Here is a 16,382-nt window from a genome sequence, read left to right on the forward strand (position 1 = left end):
TAGTTACACTCCGCTGGGCTGAGCTTCCTTGAGAAGAAAGCGCAGGGGCGGAGTTTTGGTGGCGTACCCGAGCGCTGTGATAGCACGGCACCCACCCCAGCCTCGGACGCGTCCACCTCCACTATGAATGCTAGAGAGGGGTCCGGATGCGCCAACACGGGCGCATCAGTGAACAGCGCCTTCAACTTGTTGAATGCTCCGTCCGCCTCTGCTGACCACTGCAACCGCACCGGGCCCCCCTTCAGCAGTGAGGTAATGGGAGCCGCTATCTGGCCAAAACCCCGGATAAACCTCCGGTAGTAGTTGGCAAAACCCAAAAACCGCTGCACCTCCTTTACCGTGGTCGGGGTCGGCCAATTATGCACGGCCCTAATGTGGTCACCCTCCATCACTACCCCCGAGGTGGAAATGCGATATCCCAGAAAAGAGACGGCTCGTTTAGAGAACACGCATTTCTCAGCCTTGACTATAGGTCATGCTCCAGCAGTCTACCAAGCACCTTGCGCACCAGAGACACATGCGCGGTGTGAGTGGCCGAGTAGATCAGAATGTCATCGATATAAACAACCACTCCCTGCCCGCACAGGTCCCTGAGAATGTAGTCTACAAAAGATTGAAAAACGGCTGGAGCATTTTTTAAGCCATACGGCATGACGAGGTACTGATAGTGGCCGGATGTAGTACTAAATGCGGTTTTACACTCGTCTCCCTTCCGAATACGCACCAGACTATACGCGCTCCTGAGATCCAGTTTTGTGAAGAACTGCGCTCCGTGGAACGATTCCACCGCCGTAGCGATGAGAGGTAGAGGGTAACTATACCCCACTGTGATGGCGTTTAGACCTCTATAATCGATACACGGACGCAAACCTCCCTCCTTTTTCCTCACAAAACAGAAACTCGAGGAGACGGGTGAATTGGAGGGCCGAATGTACCCCTGTCCCAGCGACTCCGTGACATATGTCTCCATTGCCAACGTTTCCTCCTGGGACAGCGGGTACACGTGACTCTTGGGAAGCGCAGCGTCTACCTGGAGATCTATCTTACAATCCCTTCCCGGTCGATAAGGTGGTAATTTAGTCGCTTTCACTTTACTGAAAGCGATTGCCAAATCGGCATACTCGGGTGGAATGCACTCCGTGGAACCCTGGTCTGGACTCTCCACCAACGTGGCACCGATGGAAACTCCCAAACACCTTCCAGAACACTCCTCTGACCACCCCTGGAGAACCCCCTGTCTCCAGGAAATTTTAGGATTGTGCCGGGCCAGCCAAGGAGTCCCCAGCACCACTGGAAACACAGGCGAATCAATAATAAAGAAACTGATACGCTCCCTATGATTCCCCTGCGTCACCATGTCCAGTGGGACCGTGGTCTCCCTGACCATCCCTGACCCTAATGGCAGGAGAATCTATCGGCACCAGCAGAACCCCTAACTTAAGGGCGAGTCCGCAATCCATAAAGTTCCCAGCTGCGCCTGAATCGACTAGCGCCCTATGCTGGGAAGAGGGGAAAAAGTGAAGGAAAAAGGTTAAGACAAACATGTGGCCAACAAGGGGTTCTGGGTGAGTTTGATGCTGACTCACCTGGGGTGACCGAGAAGCGTTCCGCCTGCCATCTCTACTTCCAGACGGACCCCCCCAGCACCGATCAGACGTGTGTCCTCTCCGACCACAGTTGGTGCAGGGAAGGCCTCCTCCTCCGGTACCCCTCGGCGCAGCCCCTCCCAACTCCATTGGAATGGGAGCGGAGGGGCTGGGTGGTGGAACGCAGAGAACCCTCTCTGAACGCCCGCGGGCAGCCAGCAGATTATCCAGTCGAATGGACATGTCAATCAGCTGATCCAGTGACAGAGTGGTGTCCCGACACGCTAACTCCCGGCGGACGTCCTCTCGGAGACTACACCTGTAGTGGTCCATAAGGGCCCTGTCGTTCCACTCAGATCCGGCTGCCAAGGTCCGGAACTCCAGCGCGTAATCCTGGGCGCTCCTCCTCTCCTGCCTGAGATGAAATAGTCATTCTCCCACCGCTCGGCCGTCTAGAGGGTGATCAAACACGGCACGGAAGCGGCAGGAAAACTCTGTAGTGCTCCCGCGCTGAGTCTGGGCCATTCCAGACTGCGTTCGCCCACTCCAGAGCACGACCCGTGAGGCAGGAGATCAGGACACTCACCCTCTCTGCTCCTGAGGGAGTGGGCCTTTAGCCAGGTATAGCTCCAGCTGAAGCAGAAACCCCTGGCAACCCGCCGCCGCTCCATCATAAGCCCTCGGTAGCGTCAGACGGAGGGTGCTGGAGTCGGGAGATGGGGAGTCCGGAACCATGGGTGCCGAAGGTGGAGAGAGGAGACCACTCCTCTCCCATTTGTCCATTCTCTCCATCACTTGATCCATCGCGGATCCGATCCGATGGAGGACGGTGGTGTGGTGGAGAACCCGTTCCTCCATCGATGGGAGAGGGTTGGCTGCTGCTCCTGCTGACTCCATTCAATTTGGTGGTGCGGGATTCTGTAATGCTCCGGATGTCGTGGGTGTGGAGTCAAATGCAGGAGACAGAGTTCAATGCTGTGCGTCTTTTAATAGCACCAACGCACCACAGGGTGCTCACAAAAGTTACGTTCCCAACCATAGGGAATCAAAAACTACAATGGAAAAAAATCACGACCAGGCACTAACACGTACCTCTACAACAGAGCCGAAGGTTACATTGAAATAATCCCGCACAACAACCAGGCGGGCCGGCTGTCGAATAAAGACAAACTAATTAACATTAACAGGTGCTACCACTAAACATACAAGGAGGGGGGGGAAAAACGATCAGTGGCAGCTAATAGGCCGGTGACGATGACCGCCGAGCTCCACCCGCCCGGGAAGGGGAAACACCCTCGGTTGGACTCGTGACAGACACGGGGGGCAGATGGTTTGAGTCTCTGATATTTATTATAATCCAAGGGGCAAGCAAGAGAATGGTCATGGATAGGCAAAAGATCATAACAAGGTCAGAGACCAGGAGGTACAGAGTGGCAGGCAGGCTCGAGGTCAGGGCAGGCAGTATGGTCAGGAGCGGTAGAACTCGCACTTCTCAGCTTTTACAAACAACTGATTCTCCAGGAGGTGCTGAGGGACTTGTCAAACATGGAGAACGATGTCGTCGAGGTAGACAAAAACAAAAACGATTCAACATGTCCCGGAGCACATCGATGACCAGGGCCTGGAAGAAAGCGGGAGTAATGGTGAGTCCAAATGGCATGACCAGGTACTCATAGTGTCCACTGGCTGTGTCTCCTTCGCGTATCCGAACAAGGTGGTAGGCATTCCGGAGGTCCCGTTTTGAAAAGATGGTAGCCCCCTGGAGAGGTTCGAAAGCCAAGGAGAGGAGTGGTAGCGAGTACCGGTTCTTGATCGTGATGTCATTGAGGCCCCGGTAATCAATACATGGACGCAGGGTCTTGTCCTTCTTCCCCACAAAGAACAACCCTGGCCCAGCAGGTGAGGCAGAAGGGCGAATGCTTCCAGCAGCCAGAGAGTCCTAAATGTACTCCTCCATGACCTTGGTCTCAGGGCCAGACAGGGAATATAGCCGGCTTCGAGGCGGTGTGGTGCCCGGGAGGAGGTCAATAGCACAATTGTAAGGATGATGTTGAGGAAGGGAGGCAGCACGAGCCTTGCTGAAAACCTTCAGGAGGTCATGATACTCTGCAGGAACGGCAGAGAGATCCGAGGCAGACGTTCCGGGGAAGACTGTGCCGCCTTTAGGCAGTGTGAATGGCAGAAAGGGCTCCAACCCAGGATTGAACCCGTCGTCCAGTCAATATCAGGGTTGTGCTTCTGGAGCCAAAAGGAGTATGGGTAGTGGGAATTAGAGGATTCCCAGTCTGGCTCACCAGTGTACTTTTACCTTCTAATGATTGAGGTCTCTTCACTAGGCAGTTGGCTATGAAAAGCCCTGCAACACCACAATACAAACACCAGTTGGAGTTTAGCCTAAGTGAACGTTCCCTAGGCGATAATCTAGCTCAGTTGCCCAGTTGCATTGGTTCCGGTGTATCTGACTCACCCATCATCGATGATTCGAGGGAACTCGGGTGGCTTCAGGTCTTCTCTGAAATACAGCCTTCGGCGACTTTCCGGATTCCTTTGGAGATGAACGAGCAGCAGCGGATGAACGAGCGTGCCCAAGACCAAACCTCCTCTCACTCCTGCGTTCCCGCAGATGCCCATCAATCCTAATAGTAAGAGCGATAAGGGAATCGAGGTCCTGTGGTAACTCCTGAGCTGCTAGCTCGTCTTTAATTTCCTCTGAAAGTCTGTGAAGGAAGGTATCGATTAGGGACTCTGGATTCCAGGCACTCTCGGTGGCCAACGTGTGAAAATCTACTGCGTAGTCTGCCAGACTACAGGAGTCTTGACGTGGAAGGGCTTCGTTCCCTGACGGAACGAAGCCTGTAAGTAAGCATTCACTGTAAGGTCTACACCTGTTGTATTTGGCGCACGTGACAAATAAACTTTGATTTGATTTGACATCAAGTCGTTTTTGGCCCGGATACCGGAGAATCGAACACCATCCTCACTTCTGCCATGAAATCTTCCAAATGACGACAAATGGCGGATTGTTGCTCCCAAACTGCCATAGACCAGGAGAGCACCCTTACCAACAATAGTGTAATAATATACACTATCTTCAACCGGTCCGAAGGGAACGAAGATGGCTGTAGCTCAAAAATGAGGGAGCACTGAGAAAGAAAACCCCGGCAGGTTCCAGGATCCCTAGAATATTGCTCCGGAGGTGGTAAGCGGGGTTCTCGGGGAGCCAGTGTAGGCTGTACAAACCCACCGCTAATAGTAAAAAGGTTACTGGGTGGTTGGGGTGGCAGGCTGCCTATGAGCTAACTCACTGATTTGCTCCATAATAGCCTTTGTTCGTGACGTTCTGTCAGGGAACGAAGCCCTTCCAAAAGGTCCAGCAGTAGCTCCTCATGCCTCCTAATGTTGGCTCCCTGCAGGGAGACAGCGTGGCGAAGCTGGTCTAAGTCTGCTGGGTCTGTCATGGCCAATTCGTACTATAAGAGCACAGGGTGAGACCCAGATGCAGACACGGGAGGCAGATAGTTTGAGTCTCTGATATTTATTATAATCCAAGGGGCAAGCAAGAGAATGGTCATGGACAGGCAAAAGATCATAACAAGGTCAAAGTCCAGGATATACAGAGTGGCAGGCAGGCTCGATGTCAGGGCAGGCATTATGGTCAGGCAGGCGGGTTCAGAGTCATGGCAGGCAAGAGTCAAAACTGGGAGGACTGGCAAAAACAGAGAAAAGGGGGAGGAAGAAAACAAAAAAAACAGGCGCACAGAATAACACGCTAGTTGACTTGTCTGTTGCCAGTTCGGCTTGTTTTGTCAAGTAGGGAACACAGGAATAAGTACTCAGGGACTAATGAGGAAAACAGGTGACACCTGGAGGTGGGTGGAAACAATCACAAAGACAGGTGAAACAGATCAGGGTGTGACAAGTTTGTTCGTCTCAATTGTCAGTAAAAAACACATTTGTTTAAGCAAGTCAGCCATATCAGCTTTGTTTTTTAATAAGGCAGTAAATGAGGCTGATTGTTTCGCTGCCAGACAAGGCTCCGCTGATAGCCAGGTGTAGCGGTGGTCAGGGTTCACTCCATGGGGCTGATAAATAAAGCTCTGCTGTTAGGACAGCTTATTGTAGACCCCAACTGTTTGCGTGCACAGTTTGTCACCGTTATAGTGCAATTTATGTATTGTTTAGTGTTGCGTAGTGGCTTTGCTGGCATGCATTAAAAAAATTGGGAGGGTTTGCCCCAACAAGATTTACAAGCTAAAATCGCCACTGTGGCCTAATAATACCACATAGTAAGAGAACTCAGAGAGATATAACACCACACCCCACAAAAAAAAAACAAGACATAGTCTAGATAAGCCTTAAAGCTTTGGTTCATAGTCAAATTAAACCAATTTGAATGCCAAGACGCTTTTGATGTTTTGATGATTAAATTGTAAATTAACATCAGTTTACATAAATGGCCTAAAGTAGCCTCCACTGATATAACTGGTTGAGTGTGTAGGTCTAACATCTGTTGGAATCCTGAGATGCTTCCCTGGTGAAAGCTACACCTCCCAATGCCCAGAGATGGTGGAATCGCTTATTCAGAGGCCGGGCATTAAACAAGGCTCCTGTTGCACAGGAGAGCAGTCACAGCCAGCCAGAGGGATCAGATTATATATGGTTCCAGTCCGACACAATAGTAAGAGAACAATTAAGCTGTTCATGTCATTAGTATGTTCATTCACTGACACAAAACTGTGTATTATAGTAGCTCTGATCATTCAATATATTATTATTATTATTATTTATTATATTATATTATATTATATTTGCTTGAATGGATATTCTCCACTGATCATTCGTCAGGCCTATATTTGCTTGGGTGGAAGCCAGCTTGCTTGACGCCACAGATATTAATAATGTGAATTTGCTTGATTGGATGTCATTAGGTATTATTCTATTTATGGTGGACCAATGTGAACATGCAGCAACTGAGAACAAATGTCAAAGCATGTATTGAAAGCCGCAGGGCTACTTCTGAATTGCCTGTAAATCTCATTATTATTCCCTTCACTTACATTTCAACGGCATAACATTACAGTATATGTTATGGTACAGCACACAATAGGATAAGAATCACGAGTATGTGTTGACGTTGTGGACTGGGTTTCATCTGGCTTGTTTTCATGGAACATGGTGTTCCTTTTCCCTGGAAGCATGTCCATTGAGCAATACATTTAAGTCAAAACTAACTTGTCTCATCAGCTTACCCGCCATTGTTTTCATTTTCCAGCGTGAGAAAACTATGTGCTAATCTTACTTTCATCCGAAGAAAATACATTCCTCTCTGCACTCCTTTCATGTGTTCGTCACATTATGTATTGAGCTTTGCAGTTCCCCTCTCGACCTCGTGTGCGGCGGAAAATAAACTTGGAGGAAAATACAATTGAATCTGCCGTTGAAATACAGTATATGGCTAAAATACTTTGAAGCATTGACACATTGACATTGACTGATATATTTCATTATTGAAAGAAGCATTGCAAAATCATCTTACAATAGCTGATGCATTATGTAGTATGTAATATTATATAGTAGGCTAAAATGGTGAAATTTGGTGCAGATGACCTGCACCTATATTCTTCAGCTTCTGTTACAAATTAGAATTCATCATCTGACATCATCATTCTGTTTGGAGGCTGTTTGTGGACCTTTCAGTGTCATGTAGAGCTGTGAACAAAGAGAACTGTAGTCACAGAAAACAATGGAAGACAGACAGCAAGGGCAATAAACAACAAGCCTAATATGAGCAAACGCGCGGACATCTGTTGGGGGAGAGATGACCCTCTCAATATACGCCAAGGGAAGAGAGCAAATATTGGCATAAACAAGGGTCCTAAAGGTGGTCCTGAATGTTTTGCTGTACCCCCAGAGAATATTCAGTTCAAAGAGTTGTGCACAGAACACCACAGCACTGCCGCTATAATGAACTGCTTTGGACTCGCCCTCCTCTGAAGTTACATTGATATCCATGAAGCCCTTTGGGGGCACCCGGCGGAGTCAACAAAACACACACACTCCACGCATCTCGTCCCTGGACATCACGCTGCCTTTGCTGAACAAAACCCGAGTGGCACCGGGGGGTCATACGGTGTGCTATCAGGGAGCTACTTAAAACATGTCTCTGGCAGGGTTGGGCACAATTCAGAATTTTGGAATTGTCTCCTATTCCACTCATTCATAGAAAATTAGAGTTTCATTGAATCCAGATACCAGATACTAAAGAATGTATCACTTTTCTCTGGAAACTATGTTCATATACTCTTTTAACCTTAGTGCTTAGAATAGCCAATTATATTTCCTCCAATCATTTCATTTGTTTGGCTTCTTTTTGAAATCCTCAACTTTAGGCTTAAACTAATGCATTCTGGGAAATGTAGCATTTCCGCCATATTGAACAAAAGTTAAGTGATTAATAACTTATATTAATATTTGCATACAGGTTTTGTTTTCCTTGATCATCAATTTTAAGAGTTTGTTCCGAAAAACAATTGTTTCAACAATATTTCATATGCATCTTTATAACAACATTGTAATGGTCATCGTATGAAGGAGAGGACCAAAGCGCAGCGTGGTAAGTGTTCATCTTGATTTTTAATACAAATAGTGAACACTGAAACAAAAACAATAAAACGACAAACGAACAGTCCTGAACGGTGAAATAAAACACATAACAGAAAATTAACACCAACGAAACACAGGTGGAAAAAGGCTACCTAAGTATGATTCTCAATCAGAGACAACTAACGACACCTGCCTCTGATTGAGAACCATACCAGGCCAAACTCAAAACACAACATAGAAAAACGAACATAGACAACCCACCCAACTCATGCCCTGACCATACTAAAGCAAAGTCATAACAAAAGAACTAAGGTCATAACGTGACAAACATGTTCAACGTTTTATGTTTATATTTGTATAGACTACACCTAATATAGAATGGAAGTATCACGTCTCAGGCTAATACCCAGATGCAGACACAGGAGGCGGATAGTACAAGTCTCAGAGTTTATTATAGTACAAGGGGCAGGCAAAAGTTAAGTCAAAGCAGGCAAAGAATCGTAATCCAAATCAGAGTCAGGAAACAGGAGACAAAGGGCCGTGAGACAGGGGTTTAGTTCTAGATACATGGAAAGTGGGATGTATGTGGAGGGTGCGCGGCAACAGAAGGCAGACAGCAGAGGGGTAAGAACCTTAGAGATGGGGAATGGGGCCAAGAAAACGGGGGGGAAAGTTTGCAGGGCTCCACCTGTAGGGCCAGATCCCGAGTGGAATGCCATACCCTCTGCCCAAGACGGTAGCAGGGAGCAGGGGTCCGGTGGTGGTCCTCCTGTCGTCTATACCTGGAAGTAATCTTGAGAAGAGCGACCCGGGCTCTCTTCCAGGTATGGTGGCAGCGACAGACAAACATATGGGCAGAAGGAATGCTGACCTCTTCCTCTTGCTCCGAGAATATAGCGGGGGCTGATATCACAGGAAACACTAAAAAGGCGAGAGACTCGTAAGCAGAACAGGAAAAGGTGTTGCGGGCATATTCCATCCACACTAGTTGCTGGCTCCAGGTGGTGGGATTGGTGGAGACGAGGCAACGAAGAGTCATCTCCAGGTCCTGATTGGCTCCCTCCGACTGGCCGTTAAACTAGGGATGAAAACCAGAGAATGGCTGGCCCACGACTCAAGGAGGGTGCAGATCGCCTTCCAGAACCGGGATGAGAACTGAGGACCGCGATCTGAGACCATGTCAACCAGAAGTCCATGGATCTGGAAGATGTGCTGCACCATGAGCTGGACCGTCTCCTTAGCTGAGGGCAACTTAGGAAGGGGGATAAAATGGGTGGCTTTTCCGTAAGGGTAGTGGTGTGGATACCCGTGACGAAGTCCAAGGATATATGGGACCAGGGGCGATGAGAAACAGGGAGTGGTTGAAGGAGAACAGGTGGAGCTTGCCGCGGAGTCTTGTTCTGTGCACACACAGTGCAGGCGGCAACAAACGCAGAGACATCAGGAACCATGGTGGGTTGCCAAAAATGTTGTCGGACAAAAGCCGAGGTCAGGATGACAGGTGAGCCTCAAGGAATGTGCCCATTCCAGAACCGGAGCACGGGCAGAGTCCAGGACTAACATCCAGTTGGTCTTGGGGTCCAATGGTGTAGTAGTGGGGCTGTACAGACATGAGCGTGCGTAGGAGATAGTGAAATGGAAATGAGTGAATTACAGGGCCCATCTCGCCGGCCTGGAGTTGCGGTGCTTTGCAATGCGGAGATATTCCAGGTTCTTATGGTCAATCCACACCAAGAATGAATGTTCCGCCCCTTCTAACCAATGCCACCACTCCTCCAACACCATCTTAACAGTGAGTAATTATTGATTTCCCACATCATAGTTCCTCTCAATGGAGGTTAAGATGATGGGAAAGGAAGGCACAGGGATGCAGCTTCTGGTCCTGGGCGGAACGCTGGGACAGGACAGCCCCCACTCTGACGTCTGAGGCATCGACCTCCACCATGAACTGACGGGAACGGACGGATGGATTAAGATATGAATGTAGTGATTTGCTGCTTGAGGTCTGAGAATGCCCAGTCAGCTGCTGGAGACCATATGAATAGAACCTTGGGAGAGGTGAGTGCAGAGAGTGGGGAAGCAAGGTTCCTGTAGTCAAAACAACGGTAGAAATGAGCAACCCCAGGAAGCGTTGTAGCTGCAGTCTGGATGTGGGTTGAAGCCAACCCACCATTGCTCTCACCTTGTCAGGGTTCATCTGAAGATCCCTGTAGCAATGACGTATCTCCACCGTTTCTCCACCTTCACAAAAAGCTGGTTCTCCAGGAGACACTGGAGGACCTGTCGGACATGGAGGACGTGCTCTTGAGCTGACCGGGAATAGATGAGGATGTCGTCCAGGTAGTCAAACACAAATCGGTTCAACATGTCACGTAGCACATCATTGACCAGGGCCTGGAACACTGTAGGAGCATGGTCAGTCCGAACGGCATCACCAGGTACTCATAGCGCCCGCTAGCAGTGTTAAAGGCTGACTTCCACCTGTCACCTTCCCATATCCGAACCAGATGGTAAGCGTTCCGAAGGTCCAACTTGGAGAAGATGACCGCTCCCTGGAGAGGCTCAAAAGCTGAGGAGATGAGTGGTAGCGGGTAACGGTTTATAAACATAATGTCAATAAGACCCCGGTAGTCGATACACGGAGGCAGGGAAGAACCCTGCGCCGGCAGGGGAGGAAGATGGATGCATAATCCATGCAGCGAGAAAGTCCTCAAAATACCCTTCCATCGCTTTGGTCTCCAGACCCGACAGGGAATAAAGTCGCCCCCGAGGTGGTGCGATGCCCGGGAGAAGGTCGATAGCACAGTCGTAGGGCTGATGCAGAGGAAGAGATGTGGCGTGGGCAGAGTTGAAAACCTCCCGTAAGTCCAGGTACTCTGCGAATAGATCCAAGGCTTTACCCAAGCCAGCAGACGTCACAGGGCAGGCTGTGCTTACTTCAGACAATGTGCATGGAAAAACTGACTCCAACCAAGGATGGAACCCGTAGCCAAGTCGATTAGGGGATTGTGCCTCTGGAGCCATGAAACCCCCAAAACCATGGGTACATAAGGAGACTCCAGGAGCAGAAACTCCATAGACTGATGCCTGACACTCACAGATGTATTAGAACCGCATTGTGGGTGACTCTTTTTTTATTTTTATTTTTGTAATTTTTTTTACCTTTATTTAACCAGGCAAGTCAGTTAAGAACATATTCTTATTTTCAATGACGGCCTGGGAACAGTGGGTTAACTGCCTGTTCAGGGGCAGAACGACAGATTTGTACCGTGTCAGCTCGGGGGTTTGAACTCGCAACCTTCCAGTTACTAGTCCAACGCTCTAACCACTAGGCTACGCTGCCGTCCCTCTACCAAAAGAGCGCCCATCCAGCGCGCTGACGTCCTTCGGGATGGAAAGGAGTTGAGTGGAGATACCCAGTTCCGACACCAGGGTACTGTCCATAAAGCTCTCGTCGGCCCCAGAGTCACTGCTGGATTTGGACTCCCCACAACAGGGTAGCGTAGAGGGGGTTACAATTGAAACTCTTTGTACGTCTCACCAGTGTACTCATACTTACTGTTGAGCCTGGTTTTTTAATGTGCAGGAAGATAAGAAATGTCCCTTAGCTCCACAAAACAGACAGCTCTTGGTGTTTAGTCTGCACTCAGCAGGAGACAATCTAACCCTACCCAGTTGCATGGGCTCCGGAGGAGACGAGTTGACAGCCCTCTGTGATTTCCGAGAGAACTCGTGTGACATCGGATTCACTCAGAAATGTAGAATCCTGGGATTTCCGGGATTCCTCAGAGGCAAGGTGGAAATCAAGGACAAGTGACTCCCTGTCCCTGTCCCTCCTACATTGATCCGAATGGTCAAGGCTGTGAGGGAGTTGAGGTCCATGGGCAACTCCCGGGCTGCGAGCTCGCCTTTAATCACCTCCGATTATCCGTGACGGAACGTGTCAGACAGGGCTGACGGGTTCCAGGCACTCCCAGTCGCCAACTAAAATAAAATACATTGCATAGTCTGCCACACTATGGGAGTCTTGACGTAGTTTGAACAGCTTACGAGCAGCCTCTCTCCCGGATAACGGAGAATCGAACATTTCACGTACCTCTGCCACAAACTCCTCCAGACTGAGGAAAACGTTGGACTGTTGCTGCCACACCGCCGTAGCCCAGGCAAGTGCCCTCCTATCAAATACGCTATCTACGAGTGGTCCGAGGGGAACAAAAAAGGCTGCGGCTCGAAGATGAGGGAGCACTGGGAGAGAAACCCCCGGCTGGTTCCAGAATCTCCAGTGGAATGCTCCGGAGGAGTTAAGCGAGGTTCTCAGGACACTGGGGTAGACTGGGAAGAAGCGCCGCTGGTGGGGGGCCCACGCCAAAAATGTATGAAATGATGACAATTTTTTTTTTGCTGATGACAATAATGACAATAAAACATTTACTGAAAGATCACATTTACGTTAGTATTCAGACCCTTTACAGTGATTACAGCCTCGAGTCTTCTTGGGTATGACGCTACAAGCTTGGCACACCTGCATTTGGGGACTTTCTCCCATTCTTCTCTGCAGATCCTCTCAAGCCCTGTCAGATAGGATGGGGAGTGTCCCTGTACAGCTATTTTCAGGTCTCTCCAGAGATGTTCAATCGAGATCAAGTTCGGGCTCTGGCCTGGCCACACAAGGACATTCAGAGACTTGATCCGAAGCCACTCTTGCATTGTCTTGGCTGTGTGCTTTGGGTCGCTGTCCTGTTAAAAGGTGAAACTTCGCCCCAGTCTGAGGTCCTGAGCGCTCTGGATCAGGTTTTCATTAAGGATCTCTCTGTTTTTTGCTCCGTTCATCTTTCCCTAAATTCTGACTAGTCTCACAGTCCCTGCTGCTGATAAACATCCCCACAGCATGATGCTCCAAGAAAGCTGTCATGTAACTTTTACTGAGTGGCTTCCGTCTGTCCACTCTACCATAAAGGCCTGATTGGTGGAGTGTTGCAGAGATGGTTGTCCTTCTGAAAGGTTATCCCATCTCCACAGAGAAACGCTGAAGCTCTGTCAGAGTGGCCATCGGGTTCTTGGTTACCTCCCTGACCATGGCCCTTCTCCCCCGATTGCTCAGTTTGTCCGGGCTGTTCTTGGTGGTTCCAAACGTCTTCCATTTCAGAATGATGGAGGCCACTGTGTTATTGGGGACCTTCAATGTAGCAGAAATGTGCCTCGACACAATTCTGTCTCGGAGCTCTACGGAGCTCAATTCTTTTGACCTCAAGTCTTGGTTTTTGCTCCGACAACTGTGAGACCTTAACTAGACAGGTGGGTCAACCCTCCTCACAAGGCTGCTGGCCCAGACTGCATCCCTAGCCGCGTCCTCAGAGCATGCACCGACCAGTGTTTTCAGACATATTCAATCTTTCCCTATCCCAGTCAGCTGTCCCCACATGCTTCAAGATGGCCACCATTGTTCCTGTACCCAAAAAATAAAAGGTAACTGAACTAAATAACTATCTCCGCACAGCATTCACTTCTGTCATCATGAAGTGCTTTGAGAGACTAGTCATATCACCTCTACCTTACCTGACACCCTAGACCCACTTCAATTTGCTTGCCGCCCCAATAGATCCACAGACGATGCAATTGCCATTGCACCGCACACTGCCCATCTGGGCAAGAGGAATACCTATGTAAGAATGCTGTTCATTGACTATAGCTCAACGTTCAACACCATAGCACCTTCCAAGCTCATCATTAATCTTGAGGCCCTGGGTCTGAACCCTGCCTTGTGCAACTGGGTCCTGGACTTCCTGACGGGTTGCCCCAGGTGGTGAAGGTAGGAAAAAACACCTCCATCCTCAACACTGGGGCCCCACAAGGGTGTGTGCACAGCCCCATTCTGTACTCCCTGTTCACCCATGATTGCATGGCCACACACGCCTCCAACTCATTCATCAAGTTTGCAGACGGCACAACGGCAGTTGGCCTAATTACCAACAATGACGAGACAGCCTACAGGGGGGAAATGAGGGCCATGGGAGTGTGGTGCCATAAAAATAACCTCTCACTCAATGTCAACAAAACAAAGGAGCTGATCCTGGACTTCAGGAAACAGCAGAGGGAGCACCCCCCTATCCAAATTGACTGCAACTGCACCACCCGCAACCGCAGGGCTGTCCAGAGGGTGGTCTGCCCAACGCATCACTGGGGGCAAACTACCTGCCCTCCAGGACACCTACAGCACCCAATATCACAGGAAGGCCAAAAAGATCATCAAGGACAACAATCACCTGAGCCACTGCCTGTTCACCACGCTATCATCCAGAAGGCGGGGTCTGTACAGGTGCATCAAAGCTGGGACAGAGAAACTGAAAAGAGCTTTTATCTCAAGGTCATTAGACTTAAATAGCCATCACTAGAACATTAGAGGCTACTGGCCTATATACTTGAAGTCATTGCCCACTTTATTAATGGAAAACGAATCACTTGAATAATATTTAAATATGTTGTATTCCTCATCTCATATGTATACACTGTATTCTATTCTATTCTACTGTATCTTAGTCTATGCCGCTCTGACATTGCTCGTCCAAATATTTATATATTCTTAATACCATTCCTTTACTTAGATTTATGTGTATTGTTGTGAAACTGTTACAAGATATTTCTTGTAAGATATTACTGCACTGTTGGAGCTAGAACCACAAGCATGTCGCTCCACCCACAATAGCATCTGCTGAACAAGTGTATGTGACCAATAAAATGTGATTGATTTGATTTGTGTGCCTTTCCAAATCTTGTTGTAGAAAAATCTCGAGGATGATCAATGAAAAAAGGATACACCTGAGCTCAATTTTGTGTCTCATAGTAAAGGGTCTGAATACTAATGTAAATAAGGTATTTCAGTTGTTTATTCATAATAAATGTACAAAAACAATTGAAAACCTGTTGCCACTTTGTCATTATGTGGTATTGTGTGTAGATTGATGAGGGGGAAAAAATATTTTATACATTTTAGAATACGGCTGTAACAAAAAAAAATGTCAAGGGGTCTGAATACTTTCTGAATGCACTGTATATTAAGGACATTCAGAAACTGAAAAGCTTGATATTTTGATATGGTCAGTTCCCTATTTTGAGTCTATAGTCCAATTGAAAGTCCTTCAACAGTCGTTTCTCTTTGTTACAATACTGAATAAGTCTCCATTACTGCCTTATGTAAGTCTAATGAAGACAGCTAGTCTGCTATGTACGGTGCATTCGGAAAGTATTCAGACCCCTTGACTTTTTCCACATTTTGTTACGTTACAGCCTTATTCTAAAATGTATTACATGTTTAGTTTTTTAGCAAATGTATTAAAAAAATGTAAACTGAAATATCACATTTACACAAGTATTCAGACCCTTTACTCAGTATTTTGTTGAAGCACATTTGCCAGCCTTGAGGCTCCTTGAGTATGACCCTTCTGTCTTTGAGCTCTATGTACAATTCCTTCAACCTTGAGGCTTGGTTTTTGCTCTGACATGCACTGTCAACTGTGAGACCTTATATAGACTGTTTTTCCAAATCATGTCCAATCAATTGAATTTACCACAGGTGGATTCCAATCAAGTTGTAGAAAAATCTTGAGGATGATCAATGAAAAAAGGATGCACCTCAGCTCAATTTCGAGGCTCATATCAAAGGGTCTGAATACTCATGTAAATAAGATATCTTTTTAATTTTTAGTACTTTTGCAAAAATGTCTAAAATAAAATATTTTATCCATTTTAGAATAAGGCTGTAACATGACAAAATATGGAAAAAGTGAAATGGTCTGAATATTTTCCAAATGCACTGTATGTCATCCTGTGTGTGTTTACAATTGAGAACATAATTTGCTACAAAATACAGGCTTTGTATGTCTGCTGAACTGCCCCAGTGCCCTTTAAATATAAAAGTCATTCATTCATACTTCATTGTATTCAGTAAGCTACATATTGCTCTCTTGCATACAACGCAAATGTTGAGATGCACACAAACACACAGACACACAAAGCAGTTTCAGATACTCTGCATTGGAAAGGAATGTAAAGCTCTCTTGCTCGAGACAAAACATTTCGCGACCGTGGACATTTCTATCTGCACCCAAATTGCCTGACATTCCCAACGAGGTACAACGAAAACAACAATGGCGATGCTATGTCTTCCAATGCCACTGTCGAACTTCCAGAGACAAA

Source organism: Oncorhynchus keta, chromosome 1 (assembly GCF_023373465.1).
Source record: "Oncorhynchus keta strain PuntledgeMale-10-30-2019 chromosome 1, Oket_V2, whole genome shotgun sequence".
NCBI classification, from domain to species: Eukaryota; Metazoa; Chordata; class Actinopteri; order Salmoniformes; family Salmonidae; genus Oncorhynchus; species Oncorhynchus keta.